Raw genomic sequence first — 15,607 nt, 5'->3', positions numbered from 1 at the left:
GGGGTCTTTAAGAAGTGGCTCGATGCCTACCTGGCTGGGGTCATTTGAGCCCAGTTTTCTTCCTGCCCAGGCAGGGGGTCGGACCTGAAGATCTGCAAGGTCCCTTCCGACCCGACTTCTAGGAGTCTATGAACTTGCCACAGTCCCTGGGCACCTGTACACATGACCCCCAAACTGAGCTGGGAAGTGCAGAGTCCCTCAACACTATTATTTCAGAGATAATGTGCGCTAACACTCATAAAGAGCCATTCTGTCCTTGCCCTACAGGTCCAGCAGCTGCATGCAGGGGAGAGCCACCAGCAACCAGTAGAGATGCATCTCCAAGGATGCCGCCAGCATTGGCCAGTGCCCTCTGCTTGCACCATCTCTGCCAGTGTCTGAGCCAAGACCACAACACACCACGCTTCTGGACCAGCTGGTCACTGCAGTGGAGGAGCGATTCACAGACTATGTGGCCTGGTGAGTCCAGGACCAGATGAATGACCAGGCAAAGAGCTGGTCATTCCTTGCTCGAGAGGCTGGTCGAGGCCCAGGACCAGCAGGATGCCATGGTGGGCCTGGCAGCGGTGGCAATGGAGGACTGCAGGGTCCTCGACACCATCCTGGCCCTGGTGGTCACCTTTGTGCTGCCTGATCCCTGGCCCCAGCTGTGCCTAGCCTCTGACAGTCACCTGCAACGCACCCCATACTCCCCAGTGGGCTTGGGAGGAGGCACAGTGCCACCTGCACCAGCCAGGACCCCTGCCTGCTGCTCGCCACCCCTCCATGCAGCCCGAGCTGAAGCTGGTTACAGTTGGCCTGGCTCTGCACATAGGTCTTCCCGGCCCCAGCCCCATTGAAGAGGACAGGGAGTGGGCTGAGTGAGCTGGACAGCACCTGCCCTTGCCCTCAGGCCATCCTGCAGTCCACTGGGCTCGCCACAGTGTCCACATCTGTAGTGGTGTTGACAGATGCTGGGGTGCCAGGTGCCTCTCCCTGGGATCCATGTCATGGACACCTCCATCTCACACTGCCCCAGCAGTCGTTGAAGAACCAGTGTGAACAGTTTCGTGGAAAAGAGGGTGCTTTTTTGGTGGTGGGCATTGGGGTTCAGGGTGGGGTCTGGTGTTAGGCAGGGGAGGGAGGGCAGGTCTGTTGCTGTGTTCTGGAGGGAAATAAAGATTTCCCTAGCACGCTGGGCATAAGCTGTGGGACAGTGTCGTGCAGGACTGTGCCAGCAGGCTGCAGACTGCTCTGGGCCAGAGAAGCACGTGGCCAGGCAACAAGGTGTGGGGCCATTTAAAAAGTGCCCCAACACTTGGGTTGTTGCAGCAGAAGCCTGGAGCGCCCCCTGGATGCTGCAAGAAGACACAGCAGGGCAGGAGCAGCCCTGGACCTAAGTGCTCTCATGGGATGCAAATCTGCACCTTAAAGGGTACGTGGGTAGACGTGTTCCTGGTCAAAATTTAATGCACTTGAATTTACCATGCAGTAAAATTCAGACACATTAATTGCACACATAGATGCACCCATTAGTTTGTTCCATCTATATTCCACTCTTCCTATGAAGGCTCAGAGCAGCTTATCATAAGAAAACAAAATAACCTATGAGAGAGACCAGGAACAGAAGAGAAGTTAAAAAAGAAAGGTGAGACTCGTCCCATGACTGGGCAGTTAACATTAGGGGCTATAGGCTGTACAGGCGGGATAGAGAAGGCAGAAAAGGGGGGGGGGTGGCACTTTATGTCAAGGAGCACTACACATCCTCTGCCAGCAGTATGGGGTCAGGGGAAGGGCGAGCTGAAGTGCTCTGGGTCAAGATCCAGGGGGGGCAAGGCGAGAGGGATTTGACGGTGGGGGTCTATTACAGACCCCCCAATCAGGAGGAGGAGCTGGACAGGGAATTTTCAGGCCAGCTTGCGGAGACACTAAAAGCAAGGGATGTAGTTGTCATGGGCGATTTTAATTACCCGGACATCTGCTGGGAGGAGCAGTCAGCCGGGACGGACCGCTCCAGGAGGTTCTTGGCCGAGTTGCAGGACCTCCACTTGATTCAGGAGGTGCACAGTCCCACCAGAGGAGATGCTCTGCTGGACCTGGTCCTGGCCGCAGGCGACGACCTGGTAAGAGGCCTCCAGGTTCTTGACCACCTGGGCAATAGTGATCATCGCGTGCTGGAATTCACCATCCAGCGTAGAGTGTCAAGGGCCCGCAGCAAGGTGGTGGCCCTAGACTTCAGGAGGGCCAACTTCAGTGAGATGAGGAGATTAGTGGGAGAGGAACTGGGGTCCTTGAGGGCAGAGGAACTCAGCGTCCAAGAGGAGTGGTCGTTCCTTAAGGAAACGATACTCGGGGCCCAAGGGGTGTCCATCCCGACAAGAAGCAAGGCGGGCAGGAGTGTCCAAAAGCCCCCCTGGCTCACCAAGGGTGTCCGGGAATGCCTGCTTGCCAAAAGGGTGGCGTACGCCCGGTGGAAGGGGGGTGTAATCTCCAAAGAGGAGTATACCTCCTCTGCTCGGGCCTGCAGGCGGGCTGTTAGGAAGGCCAAGGCGGAGATAGAGCTCGGATTAGCGTCCAGGATTAAGGATAACAAAAAGTCCTTTTTCAAATATATTGGGAGGATGAAGAAGGCGCCGGGTAATGTGGGGCCCCTGCAGGATATGCGGGGCAATCTGGTGGTTGCGTCAGAGGATAAAGCGGACCTCTTTAACCAATTCTTCACCTCCGTTTTCTTGTGCAGGGACCGGGACTTCCCTGCTGTGATAGAAGCCGGACGCGAGGGGATCGCCTTCAGACCTCAGGTTGGGGAGGACCGGGTTAGAGAGCTTCTGGAGGGGCTGGACGCGTTCAAGTCAGCGGGTCCGGATGCTCTCCACCCCAGGGTGCTGAGGGAGCTGGCTGGGGTTATTGCAGGGCCCCTGGCACGGCTCTACGAGCGATCGTGGTGCTTGGGCCAGGTGCCAGACGATTGGAAGGTAGCTAATGTGGTCCCCATCTTCAAGAAAGGGAAAAGGGAGGACCCGGGCAACTATAGGCCCGTCAGTCTTACCTCAATCCTGGGGAAGCTCTTTGAGAAGATCATCAAGGAGCACATTTGTGATGGGCCGGCATCCGAGATGATGCTCAGGGGCAATCAGCATGGATTTATTAGGGGGAGATCATGTCAGACCAACCTGATTGCCTTTTATGATCAGGTCACAAAGGCCATGGACGCAGGTGTCGCGGTGGATGTAGTCTTTCTGGACTTCAGCAAGGCCTTTGACACCGTCTCTCACCCCATCCTAATTAATAAACTAGGCGACTGTGGCATAGATGCCTACACAGTCAGATGGATTGCAGATTGGCTGAAGGGTCGCACTCAGAGGGTGGTGGTGGATGGATCATACTCGACTTGGGGGGAGGTGGGTAGTGGAGTCCCCCAGGGCTCGGTCCTGGGGCCTGCGCTGTTCAATTTCTTCATCAGCGATCTTGATGTTGGGGTGGAAAGCAACCTGTTTAAATTCGCTGATGACACCAAAATTTGGGGGGAGGTGAGCACGCTAGCAGGGAGAGAGAGATTGCAGAAGGATCTGGATAGGTTACAGGGGTGGGCAAACAGGAACAGGATGTGTTTCAATACGGACAAGTGCAGGGTGCTGCACTTGGGTAGTAGGAACCAGCAGCACACTTATACGATGGGGAGCTCCCTACTTGAGAGCACGGAGGCGGAAAGGGATCTTGGTGTCATTATTGACTCCAAGATGAACATGGGCCGACAATGCGAGGTCATGGTTGGCAGGGCTAACCGGACCTTGTCGTGCATCCACAGGTGCATCTCGAGTAGAGCCAGGGAGGTGATCCTCCCCCTCTATGCGACGCTGGTCAGGCCGCAGCTGGAGTATTGTGTCCAGTTCTGTGCGCCCCATTTCAGGAGGGATGTGGACAACATGGAGAGGGTCCAGAGGAGGGCCACCCGCATGATCCGGGGACAACAGGGCAGACCCTACAGTGAGAGACTGCGGGACTTGAACCTATTCAGCCTCCACAAGAGAAGGCTGAGGGGGGACCTGGTGACCGTCTATAAACTCACTAGGGGGAACCAGAAGGGTTTGGGGGAGACGCTGTTTCCCCTAGCCCCCGCTGGCATAACAAGGAGTAATGGGCACAAGTTGATGGAGAGGAGGTACAGATTGGACATCCGAAAAAACTACTTCACAGTTAGGGCGGCTAGGAGCTGGAACCAACTTCCAAGGGAGGTGGTGCTGGCCCCTACCCTGGGGGTCTTTAAGAAGAGGCTGGATACCTACCTGGCTGGACTCATTTGAGTCCCGTTTTTGTTTTTAGGGTTTTTTGTTGTTCTCCCGCCCTGGCGGGGGGTCGGGCTGGAAGATCTATTAGGTCCCTTCTGACCCTAAAACTATGAAACTATGAAACTATAAAAACAGACCCTCTACCTTCAAAAATACCCCAGCCTAGCTATGTTTTCCAAATGCCTACACTATATGGAAGGATTATTTGCAGATCATGGCTGCCCCTTTCTCTCCTGGGGAAGGGGGTGGCATTCAAAGAAAAAAAAATCTTTTGAGTTTAAACAAAAAGTTGCAGTGTTTTTAAAGTATTTTATTTGCCTTGGGACCAAAATAAATAATTTAGTGTAATGTATTCACTTGGATGTGGGCGGGTGTCAACCTTTTCTGCAATTTAGCTTTTCACTGAAACATTTCTTGTTACTGTTGTTTTAAACCAAGAACCTTTTTCTAAAAAAAAAACCTAACTATTTTACTAACAGTTTTCCCTTTTAGTATTTCCGTAAGAGGTTTTTAGAGGGAATTCAGAGACTTAAAAGGCCTTTTTCAAATTCTGCATGCCAGATACTGAGAGTTGGCATTTTCTGCACAGCAGCAGACTGAAGTCCTGGGCAGAGCAGATCAATGATAACACACCCGTGGCGATTCCCATCCCTGAGGTGTCCTGTCCCCTGAGCTCCAGGACTGGATCCAGCCAGGATCCACCTCTGGGAATAGATACCTCGGAGCTTGTGACTAAGACTGGAATAAACTGTCCACAGCAAAATAACCCTCACACTGGCAAAGGCAGGAGCAAGGAAATCCACAGAGTACAGAGGGGTCAGGAAGGGGGAGGGGAAACGCAGAGCAGATAAGCAGCAGGGACATACCGCTGAGCAAAGTCCCATCAATGTGCTGAAGGAAGGGAGGGATTTCCCTAGTCACTGCATCACTCCTGCTGCCCAAGAGTCTCCCTGAGTCCAGCATACCCTAGCCCCACAAAAGGCTGCATTTCACCCAGAAGATGCCTTTATACTTTCCCCCCCCTCCCACAGGAGCAGCACCTGCCACAGGCTGCACCTCCTTCACCCCTGCTACCCCATCTCACCCAGAAAAGGGACTTCTGCCCCCTGGCCAGATGTTCCTTCAAAAGGGCAGGGTCCCACCTGCGCAGCAGGACATGGGAGTAATGCCTCAGGTGTGACCAACTCCTGTTCCTGAGGGTTAGTAACCAGCCCCAGATTATGCTCTAGAAAGGGATGGGGTTGGGAAGTCAGAGAGATCTGCCTGGAAAGGGTCCTGGGCCCTGGTCTAGTCCCATTTTACAGTTCTGGAGAGGACACAGAAACCAACCACAGGGATACCATGTTCACTTCTGGGGCTTTAGTAACATACGATGCATTATAGGGAATGCACTCGAGGGAAGGAAGGCAGAGGGAGCAGAAGGCACCCAGTGGTGCAGTTCTGGACCACAGAGAAGTAAACCTGCCAAACTGGGCTCAGGGGGTGGCAGTAGCAGGTCCTTACAGACTCGGATGGGCATGCGCAGGCCTGGGAGAGGAGTGATGTGGTCGGGAGGAAAGACAACGTCGGGGTGGAGAGCAGGGAATGCTTCCCTGGACATAAACACCTTCCTTCTTGCAACTCAAGAGCCTCACATACCAGAACCCTGGGACCAGGGGGGAGGACAAAGCTGGGAGGCAGCAAACAACAATCTCTGGGTATCATTTGGATCCAGTTGTCTCGGAAGGACACCTAATTGTGCAGGCATGTCTTCTCCCCCTGGGAGCACTGGCTGCTTGTAGGGAATGATGGGGAATGCACAGGCTCCAAGGCTAATGCAAAGATTGTCTCCTCACTGGTTAACCCACAATCTGGGTTAACCCCTGTCTGAGGTGTTTCCTCTTAGCACCACCCCCCCACTCTCCCATCCCCACGTCAAATCATGGGAGCCAGTCTCTGGGTCCTTTTGGTTCTGCTGTTTCCTACAAGGGCCGTAGGCTACGTGAACTCGTCCTGTAGTCCAACAGCATGAGGCTGCTTGCCTAAATGCAGTCACTGGTGGGTGCTGAGCAGGTGGACATCCCCAAGCCCTCCATTCATTGCCTGCAGAATTATGGATGCTCCAGGGTGAGGATGCACTGGTACTGTACCCAGAGGGAGGATTGAATCTAGCTCTTCCCACACTCCGAGCACTGATGTGGCTTCTCTCATGTGGATTAACTGGTGTTCAGCCAGGTAGGAGGAGCAGATAAAGGTCCTCCCACACTCGGAGCACCGATGTAGCTTCTCCCCTGTGTGGGTAAGCTTGTGCCGTGCCAGGTTGGACGAGCGGGTGAAGCTCTTTCCACACTCGGAGCACCGATGCGGCTTCTCCCCTGTGTGGACACGCTGGTGCTCGGCCAGGTGGGAGGGGCGGGTGAAACTCTTTCCACACTCAGAGCACCGATGTGGCTTCTCCCCCAAGTGGAGGCGCTGGTGCTCAGCCAGGTGCGAGGAGCAGGTGAAGCTCTTCCCACACAAAGAGCACCGATGTGGCTTCTCCCTCATGTGGATTAGCTGGTGTCGGGTCAGGCAGGAAGCGCGGCTAAAGCTCTTCCCACAATAGAGGCAGGGATGTGACTTCTCCCCAGTGTGGACTGGCTGATTTTTAGCCAGAACAGAGGAGTGTGGGAAACTCTTACCACAATCAGAGTACTGATGTGGCTTCTCCCTTGTGTGCACACACCAGTGCCTGGCCAGGTTGGAGGGCTGGCTGAAGCTCTTCCCACACTTCGTGCAGTGTTGCGGCTGGTCCCCATTCTGTGTATACAGCTCACGACCAACTGCTGATAGTAACTGGTTCACTGCTACATTCTCCTTCTGCTTTTGGGGCCTCCCCTGACCCTTGTGCCATGGGTCCTTCTCAGGTCTCACGGAGTCCATCTCACCCAAACACCCTGGGGAAGTCTGTGTTGGCTCCAGATTTGCACACACTTCCTCAGAAACCTGCTCCTCAGCTCTGCTCAGCAGCCAGGCACCTCCTGCATGGCGAAGAAAAAGCCAGATTAATTCCTACCCTTTTGGAAAGGATAAAACACTGATATTCCTTCTGCTGAGATGGGCCTCCAGGCAGGACTGGCTCTTCACACATGTATTTTGTCAAGAAAACAAGCTCTTCCCGCCAAAACCCCCAAGTGCTGGGTGTGAGGGAGGGGCTGGGCTAACTTTCCTAATGTGGATTTCAGAGCCAGATTCTCAGGATTTCTGTCCCAGCTGTCATTGCCATCACCTAAGACCCTGCTGGGAGAAACACCTGTAGGACACGTGCATCAGGATACTATCTGAATGGGTTCATGCTCTAACAGTTTGATGAGACCAGGAGGAACTGCTTATAGGAAGACTGAGAATTTCACAGGGAGGCTCTCTCTCACCACACTGCCAGACCCAGGGGAAGATGATTTCAGGTGCTTCACCTGACTGGGCTGATATGCTGCAGAAGCCAAACTTGCACTAGCGAGGGGAGGATGTAGAGCTGAGGCTCTCTCTTCTGAAAGGAGCAGGGCTGTGCCTCTTACCTGCTTGCAGGGAAAGGTCTGGTGCAGGGAATGAATCCACGGAGGTATCCTCTGCTGACAAGTCCCAGGTGGCTTCCATGTTACAGGAATCTGCGCCAGGACAAAGACCTTGGCATTGACCTGCATGTGGATTCTGTAATGAATCTCAGGCTCTGTGACACTCAGGGCCCCAGAGATGAAACAGAAACAGGGAGATGCGATGCAAACAAGGGGTTTTCACTTCCCCTCAGCCTGAAATCTTGCTAATCCCACATACCCCATGGAGCCAATTTAATACAGCCTGAGACTATGATGAAACACTGCCTGGGTTCTAGGTCACTCTAATCAGGAGAAACCAGGGACAGTCCCAGCCTCTCTCTTGTCCAACAATGGCTACACAGAGCTTCTGCCAACTGGACTAATTTCCATGGGTGACTACAAATCCTATCATCCCTGGAAAAAGGTGTTAGAGAGGTATGGCTGCCTTGGCCTGGGGAATCAACTCTCACACAGCTCAGTGAACATGGAAACTGAAGATCATAGTAACCCAGGGAAACCAGATCCGTGCCAAAAAATCAAGACAGCAAACCCACTGTCCCCTAACAGCCATAATTAGGGGAAGAAAAAGAAACAGTTGCTTGTCTCCACTGCTTTGAATTTCAGGGAGTGGGGACCACATCTGCCTGGACATCTTACAGCATACTATAGTGTATTTGAGGTCAGCACCTGCAATGGCAGCACAAGGCAAGTCTAGTTTCCAGGCACCTGGGACTCCGGCATGGAGCATTTCTGAGGGGTGCGGGGTGGAGGGGAACACCACAGCTCACCTGGAGACAGGTCCTCCAACTTCAAGATTTTCTCCTGGTCCTCGTCCTCACAGACCCAGAGCTCCACCTCTCCTCGCTGGATGCGGCAGATTAAGTCAGGGGTGGGACCTCGATATCCTGTTTGGGACAGTGGTTAAAGAGGGTTTTTGACTGGATATTGGGCAGAGAATAAGAAGCCAGGATTTGGGGACTGGATCCAGTGAAATGAAGGATTCTACCAGGACTGTGACGGACAAGGGAGGGTGACCATTTAGGGTGAAAGAGAAGGCACTGCAGGGAGAAGCCTTCAAGAGATGATAGCCCTTGTCACCCAGGTGGTGGAGGGATGGTCATAGGAAACAAAGCACCAACCACTCCAAGGTATAAAAAGGGTATGAAACTTAGAGTCACCAAGGACAGGGGTGGAGATGCAATGATCTGTGATGTAGTAGAGGACACAAAGATAGAGCTTTTACTGTTTTCAAGGCACCAACATTAAGAGACACTGGGCACACTTATGGACAGATAACATCTATATTATCAGTGTAAATCCAGGCAAAGGAGTGGAAATGAGTTACTTTTCAGTGAGGGTTTAAAGTGAGGACTTGTGGCAGTGAAAAGAATCCATGCCAGACGGCTCACAGTGGAAATGTTTTCTGGGAGAGAGGGCGCACGGAAGGATGGTTTTAAAATAGCTGTAGACAGAACTGAAACAATCATCCCATCCAAAGGGAGGATCATCCCAGAAGGGGAGGGGAGTACACAGGTTGGCAAATACTGCAAGGTTTAATACAAAGGTCCTGGGAGTCACGAATATGGACAAAAGGAGGCAGACGCAGACACATTTTACAGCACCTGAATTTAGAAATGGTCTAAATTACCTTTGTTGAACTAGAAAAAGTATTTGAGCACTTCCCTAAGGAAGTCCTTTGGGGGAAATGGAGGGAAAAGAAAGCACCAGAAAAGCAAACTGATCTAGTAAAAACTAAGCGCCTCACACCTATGCACAAGCCAGAACAAGTCCCTGTATTAAGAGATCCTCTGGAACTGGAAACTGGTTTTCACTAGGCCCTGCCTAGGCCATCCCCAGAAGTAGATTTAAACCACCAGACAAAAGTTCACAAGGATGAGACTGCTGAAAAACAGGGAGAAGACAATAAACTTCTCAGTTCACATAGCTCCAGGGAGAAGCAGAGCTTTACCTAGGGAAACAAGGGCTTGATAATTCCTCAGCATCTGGTCCCGGTAAAGCACCTTGTCTTCATCTTCCAGCAGCTCCCACTCCTTCTGTGTGAAATGCAGAGCCACGTCCTCGAACACCTCCTGGAGCTGCAGTCACAAGCGTTACACTATCAGTGTCTCCTGTTCCAGCTGCCTCTATCCCCAGCAGTCCTATCCGCATTCACTCTGTATTACAAAGATCTGAAGCTTAGTCATGACAGGTAGGTAGGGGTGCACTGATACAGATTTTGGGGGCTGGTATTGATAGCCAGTTTTTAAGGAGGGATATTGGCTGATACGATCCAATTTCCGATGCGCAGCCCGGCAGGTTGAAGAGCAGTGTCTGGCCAGTAAGTCTGTTGTGGTGGAAGGGGTTGGGGAAGGGGCGTGGGGAGGGCAGATCGAGGTCCCTGTGCTGAGGGAGGCAGTGGGGCTGAGGTAAGTGCTGCCCAGCCCAGGTGGGGCCGGGTGTGGGGCGGAGCCACAGCTCGTCCAGGGGGATGAGGGGTGGCTCCTGCCATGACACGCATCTCGGGAGGGGATGGGGAGCATGTGCCCCTGGATCTGTGCGGGGCAGGGTGGGCTGCTGCTGCAGGCTGGGGCAGCGAGAGCTGAGCCGGGCTGCACTTGGGGCAGAAGTGGCAGCACTGGGAAGGGAGGTGGGGGCGCTGCAGCCCTCCTCCCAGTAGTGCCTCCTCCCAGCAGCGCCACCGCCTGCCCTGAGCGCAGCCCGGCCCAGCCCCCCCCACTGCCAGGAAGAGCCAGATGCAGCCCCGGGTCCAGCCCACAGCAGCAGCCCACCCTGACTCACGCAGATACACGAAGTGTCCACTTCCCCCATGCCCTCCCAGGTTTCATGCAGCAGCGGAAGGTGGCCCCCCACCTCCGCTCTCCCTGCGCCCCCCAGATAAGCCACGACTCCATCCTGTGCCCCGCTCCACCCTGTCTGGGCAGCGCCTGCCCCAGCCCCACTCCCTCTCTCACTGCAGAGGTCTCAATCTGCCCCCACACGCCCATTCCCTGCCCCTTCCCCTTCCACCACAACAGACTTACCAGCTGGGTTCAGCTCTCGAAGCTGCAAGGCTGTGCTCCTCATTGCCTACATGCTGTGCTGCGGTTGGGCGCATGCTCGTGTCATTTATTGGCCGTATTATCAGCCACATCATGCAAAAAACCCGCCAATTTCCATACAGTCAAGGGTATTTGCATCGGTCTGGTATCAGATCAGCACCGATATATCAGTGCACCTCTACAGGTGGGGGTACACAATTCCCCATTATTCAGCTGACATGTTATGTGGACACCGCTCTGTACACATTTGAGTTAATGTGTGCCCAAGCCATCTCATTCTGGGAGATGTGGAGCTAATTTAGCTGGCATAATGTGCTACCGCAGTGCAGACTTTGTAGTGTAGGTGCACCAAGTCTTCCTGGGGAAGCTATAGTCATGGCAGTGACACGCAGGACGAACCCCTGCCTGGGAGCGGGGACCACAGGAATTCTCCTTCTCCACCAGACACCGCCCCAGGGAACTCTAGGGCCTGGCACAGTGAGGTCAGGAGTTTCTTTTCCCTTCCCATGTGGCTTTGGGATGGGAAGCTAAGAGCCTAGAGTCTAGGGTGAGACTGGATGGCCCCATACAACACGTGGGACCTCCCTGATGTCTCACCTGAGCAGGGGTTGCTGTAGACATCCCTGCTGTGTCTGGCACAGGAGTGGAAATGAAGGGATGGAGAAGGAGAAGCTGGAAGAGGGAATGTGGATCTCCAAATGCAGAGACATGTTGGGGCAGGTTGGACTCGTTGCGAAGTAAGTTTCTATGGAAGAAGAATTGTGGCTTTCAAACTCTAGGATCTGTCATATTGTAGGCTCTGGAAATGGAGTCACATAAGGTCTGGACTCTTCCGGGCAAAGTCACACCTGTGGGCATGGAGGTGGTTTCTAGGGATGGTATCAACTCTGGGGTGTCTTTTTTCCCCACCAGACAGTGGTATAAAGGGACAGAGTCAGGTATTCATTTCACGTTCTTGCAGGTTGTGCAAATACTGACTTTCTTTATCCTTACATACATCTAGTTCAGATATGGGGACTCCCTATACATACTTACAAATGGCAACACCAGGGGCATGCACATGGCCTCCACAACATGCCAATATTTTTATGACAGACCTGGAAGTCTGTTTCCTCCACAGCTGCATCTCATCCCCTTCATATAGCTAAGGTACGTCAGTGGCATCTGCATCGTATGGACAGATGGAAAGGAACCCCTAGAGAAATGTCACCAGGATTTTAACAACTTCCACCCCTCCCTCAAATTAAACTGGAATATTCCACCAAGCCAAGCCTACTCATTTCCTAGACACCCATGGTGAAGGGCTGCGAAGGCTACATTGCCACCACATTGCATCAGAAACTCACCCACTACCACACCTGGCTTTCATCCTAAGTACATCACCAGACCCATCATCCGCAGCCTGGTTCTACACTACATTATCTGTTTCAATACCTCCCACCCACCGGGATGCAAAGCTTAAGTGCCCAGACCAGACAATCCTACAAGTACAATACAATCCCCAAACTGTTGTCACTGCAAGCAACAAAGCCAGACTCAGACATCGCTCCAACCTATTGCAATACCAACCTGGGAACAAGGACAAAAGAGCGCCATTGCTAGTCTCACCTGCAGCCCCCAGCTCAAAAACCTTGGACACATCATGAATGACCTCCCCCTTTCAATGTAGCCACGGGGGACAAACTAGTCCTGGCTTACCGGCAGCCCCACAACCTCAAGCAGCTTCTCTGTAACAACAGGCTACCTAACTCCCAGTCTCACCAAGGTGCCAGGCCTTGCAATGGACCCAGATGCAAACTGTGCTCCCTCCTCAATACACACCACAGCCTCGCTAAACCAAATAATATGGATGTTAGCATCTGAGGGGTTTTCATCTCAAGCTCTTCCTTTCCCATATAGGCCATTTCCTGCTTACAATGCCCCTCCGCTGTCTACACTGGCAGATGGTGCAATCCCTACAGGAAGGACTGAACGAACCCCAATCTGACATCAGGTCAGGAAGACACAAAGGCTTGTGGCAGGACACTTTAAGCTCTCTGGACGGTCCACTGCTGACCTCGTAGGTCCTGTTCTGAGACCAAAACTATAAAAAACAAACTTGAATGTGGAATTGGGCAACAAGAAATCATCCATAGGCTGGACTGTGTTCAAATAGGGACTATGGATTCTTATCCTATTACCTAGATTAGCTTAGGTGTCCCCCTTGTGCATGTGGGTCTCTACGTACTTTCCCCTTTCCCAGCACTATCCCCACTCCCACCTCCCTCCTTCCTGTATTTGGTGTTCGAAAGACCCTCTCTATTTGACAGTCTGGCCTGGGCATATTCTTTCATTGCATCTGAAGAAATGAGTTTGGCTTTGGAAATTTTTTTCCTATGCCTCTCTGATTCAATTAGTTGGTAAAGTGCAAATTTATCCTGCCTTCTGCCTGACCTCAGACTAACACAGGTAACTAGCAGCCAGTTGTGCTGATTACTGCTACCAAACTGCCTGCCCATGAGGCGTCCCAGGCACTGGCTGATCTGGAAGACCCTGCTGGCATCCCCTGGAGAGACCCTCTATGCTCAGCAGTCCTAGCCAGGCTGGAGAAGAGTTGCTGGGCTCAGCAGTAGAGACCATTGCTCCCTATTTCCTGGTGCTGGCTGAGTGTCACGATGTACCCAGAGGGGCTCTTTCTTGGTTCTTCAGGTCTTAAAATGTTATATTTGATTAGTTCCTAGAGACAGCTGAGGTTGCACTTCTGGAGGCAGAGGGAGCCCTGACACCATGGACTCTAACCAGGCCTTCCAGTGCCAGCAACCCTGGATATTGGCATTTGGAAGAGAGTTCCTGCTACTGTCAGCTTCCTCTTATCGCTCTTCAGGTCTCTCCACTACCCAAAATTCTTCTCTGAACCCCTGGTTCCTCCTCACCTCTGACTGAACTCCACTCTCACCCCAAACTGAACCTGGTGCCTTGCTCACCTCCAAGCTCTCCCAATGCTTTGAAGGCCTGACTGGCCCCTTCTGCACTTGGCCTGGCTCTGATGTTCGGGAGCCTCTCCCTCCCAGTCTCCCTGAGGACGTCCTCTGCATCTCCAAGTTTACAGGCCCTTGCTCGGGAGGCTGCTGATCAGCTTTAATCGGGGTCCCAGCACCTGCAGGTTGGAGAGGAGAATGCGCAAGTTAGCTCTGCTGCTGCCGGCACGGGGAAAGCCCTGCTCATCTCCTGTACTGGCCTGTAACTGAGCCAGCCAGAGGCATCAGTGTGTGGAAGAAGGGTGAGAAAGAAAACTCACAGTCCCACAGCTCTTGCTCACAGACCTCCATGGGTACAAAGCTAGACATGAGATCCAATCACTTTGTCCCAGTGCAGGCTGTTGATCAAGACACCGTGTCAGAGCCTGCAGGGACATCACTCCCTGGGAGAGAAGTTCGAGGGATGTTGGTGCAATGTCAGGATCCACGTTTTAAGGGGAGAGGGAAGGGAAGCGTAAGGCCAGTCTACTTCAGGACACGTGAAATGCTTCCAGGGGCACTGGCAGAACAAGAAAAGCAGACCTGTTGGAGGACTGAATCTATGAAAATGTGACAAGGAGACTTCTCCACTGAGGGACGGTGCCTCCTGCTGCTGGAAAAGGGGAGAACCAGCGCTTCTTACCTGCTCCTGGGGAAGGGCCTCCTCCAGGGCACCAGCCTGAGCAGCTTTCATCTGTTGACCACTCCCAGGTCTCCTCAGCATCGGGGGAATCTGTAGCAGGACAAAGGCATGGGGCTAACTGTACATGAACCAGCCATACATCACTGGGGAAACATTTCCCCGATACCTGCACCGGCCCTTGATTGGGGCACAGAGGGCTCATGGGGGAACGAAAGAGTTGATCACTGATCCTTACAACTTCTGTGACCACACTGGTTGTTACCATGGCAGCACTGCAAGCCCCAAACAAGATAAAGCCTCTTTCTGCTGGGAGCTGTACACATGCAGTGAGAAAGATCAGGGGCCCTCAGCCTGGGCGCTGCCCACAAAGAGATCAAAGCCCCATCTCAACCCTGCCAGGTGCTTATAGATACTGCGGCTGGCTGTATCGCAGGCAGGGGCAGACATCTGAACCTCACACCCTGGACGCAGGACAGCCACTTGGGCACCCAGACCCATGCCCTGGCCTGGTCCAATACCCGACCTGCTGCTGGTTCCTTGGACCTGAGACCTCTTTTCCAGCCCTGTTTTCTTTTTAGTTGCCCCACCAAATCAACTGACCTATACCCAATAACCAAACTTAATAACTGGGGGTGGGGGGGGTGGGGGTGGTAACTATTGCTCCATGTCAAGCCCCTGTTAACCTTATACATCAAACAGGCTGACCTGACTCCTCATCAGGTTGGGCCTCCTCTTTGGGGACATGAGGCCCTGGGGTTTCCCACTGTCCTGTCTCCTCCAAAGTCCTGTTTGTAGCAGAGGCCTTTGGCTCCTCCAGCTGGGAACCACCAGGGTCCTGCAGTGCCCCCACGAGCTGCATCTCGTCTGAGGACGCCTCCTCGACCTTCATACTCACTGTGACCTGGGGACAAGATTTATACGTCACTGGGGAGCTGGGAACTGGAAGAGCTGGGGGTGGGAGGGAACATCCCACGAACCCACGCAGGTGCAGGCGGCAGCACTGATGCTCAGGGGGAAATGAACCCTCTCACCTGGAGCGTCTCGTGCTCCGCCTGCCCCAGCTGAAGCCCCTCGGCCCGGGGCACGGCCC

General features: G+C 53.3%; 1 protein-coding gene and 1 pseudogene across 1 annotated transcript in view; one reads left to right on the top strand and one right to left on the bottom strand.

Annotated features, from left to right (window-relative positions):
• The window catches only part of LOC102381513 (zinc finger protein 271-like), a 105,408-nt gene that overhangs the window by 24,175 nt on the left and 65,626 nt on the right, over positions 1–15,607 (top strand).
• On the bottom strand, positions 4,333–15,588 carry LOC106722997 (annotated as a pseudogene).

Source organism: Alligator sinensis, unplaced genomic scaffold, assembly GCF_000455745.1.
Source record: "Alligator sinensis unplaced genomic scaffold, ASM45574v1 scaffold1411_1, whole genome shotgun sequence".
NCBI lineage: Eukaryota > Metazoa > Chordata > Crocodylia > Alligatoridae > Alligator > Alligator sinensis.
The sequence above is the reverse complement of the archived record's forward strand: the minus strand, read 5'-3'. Positions and strand labels throughout refer to the sequence as shown.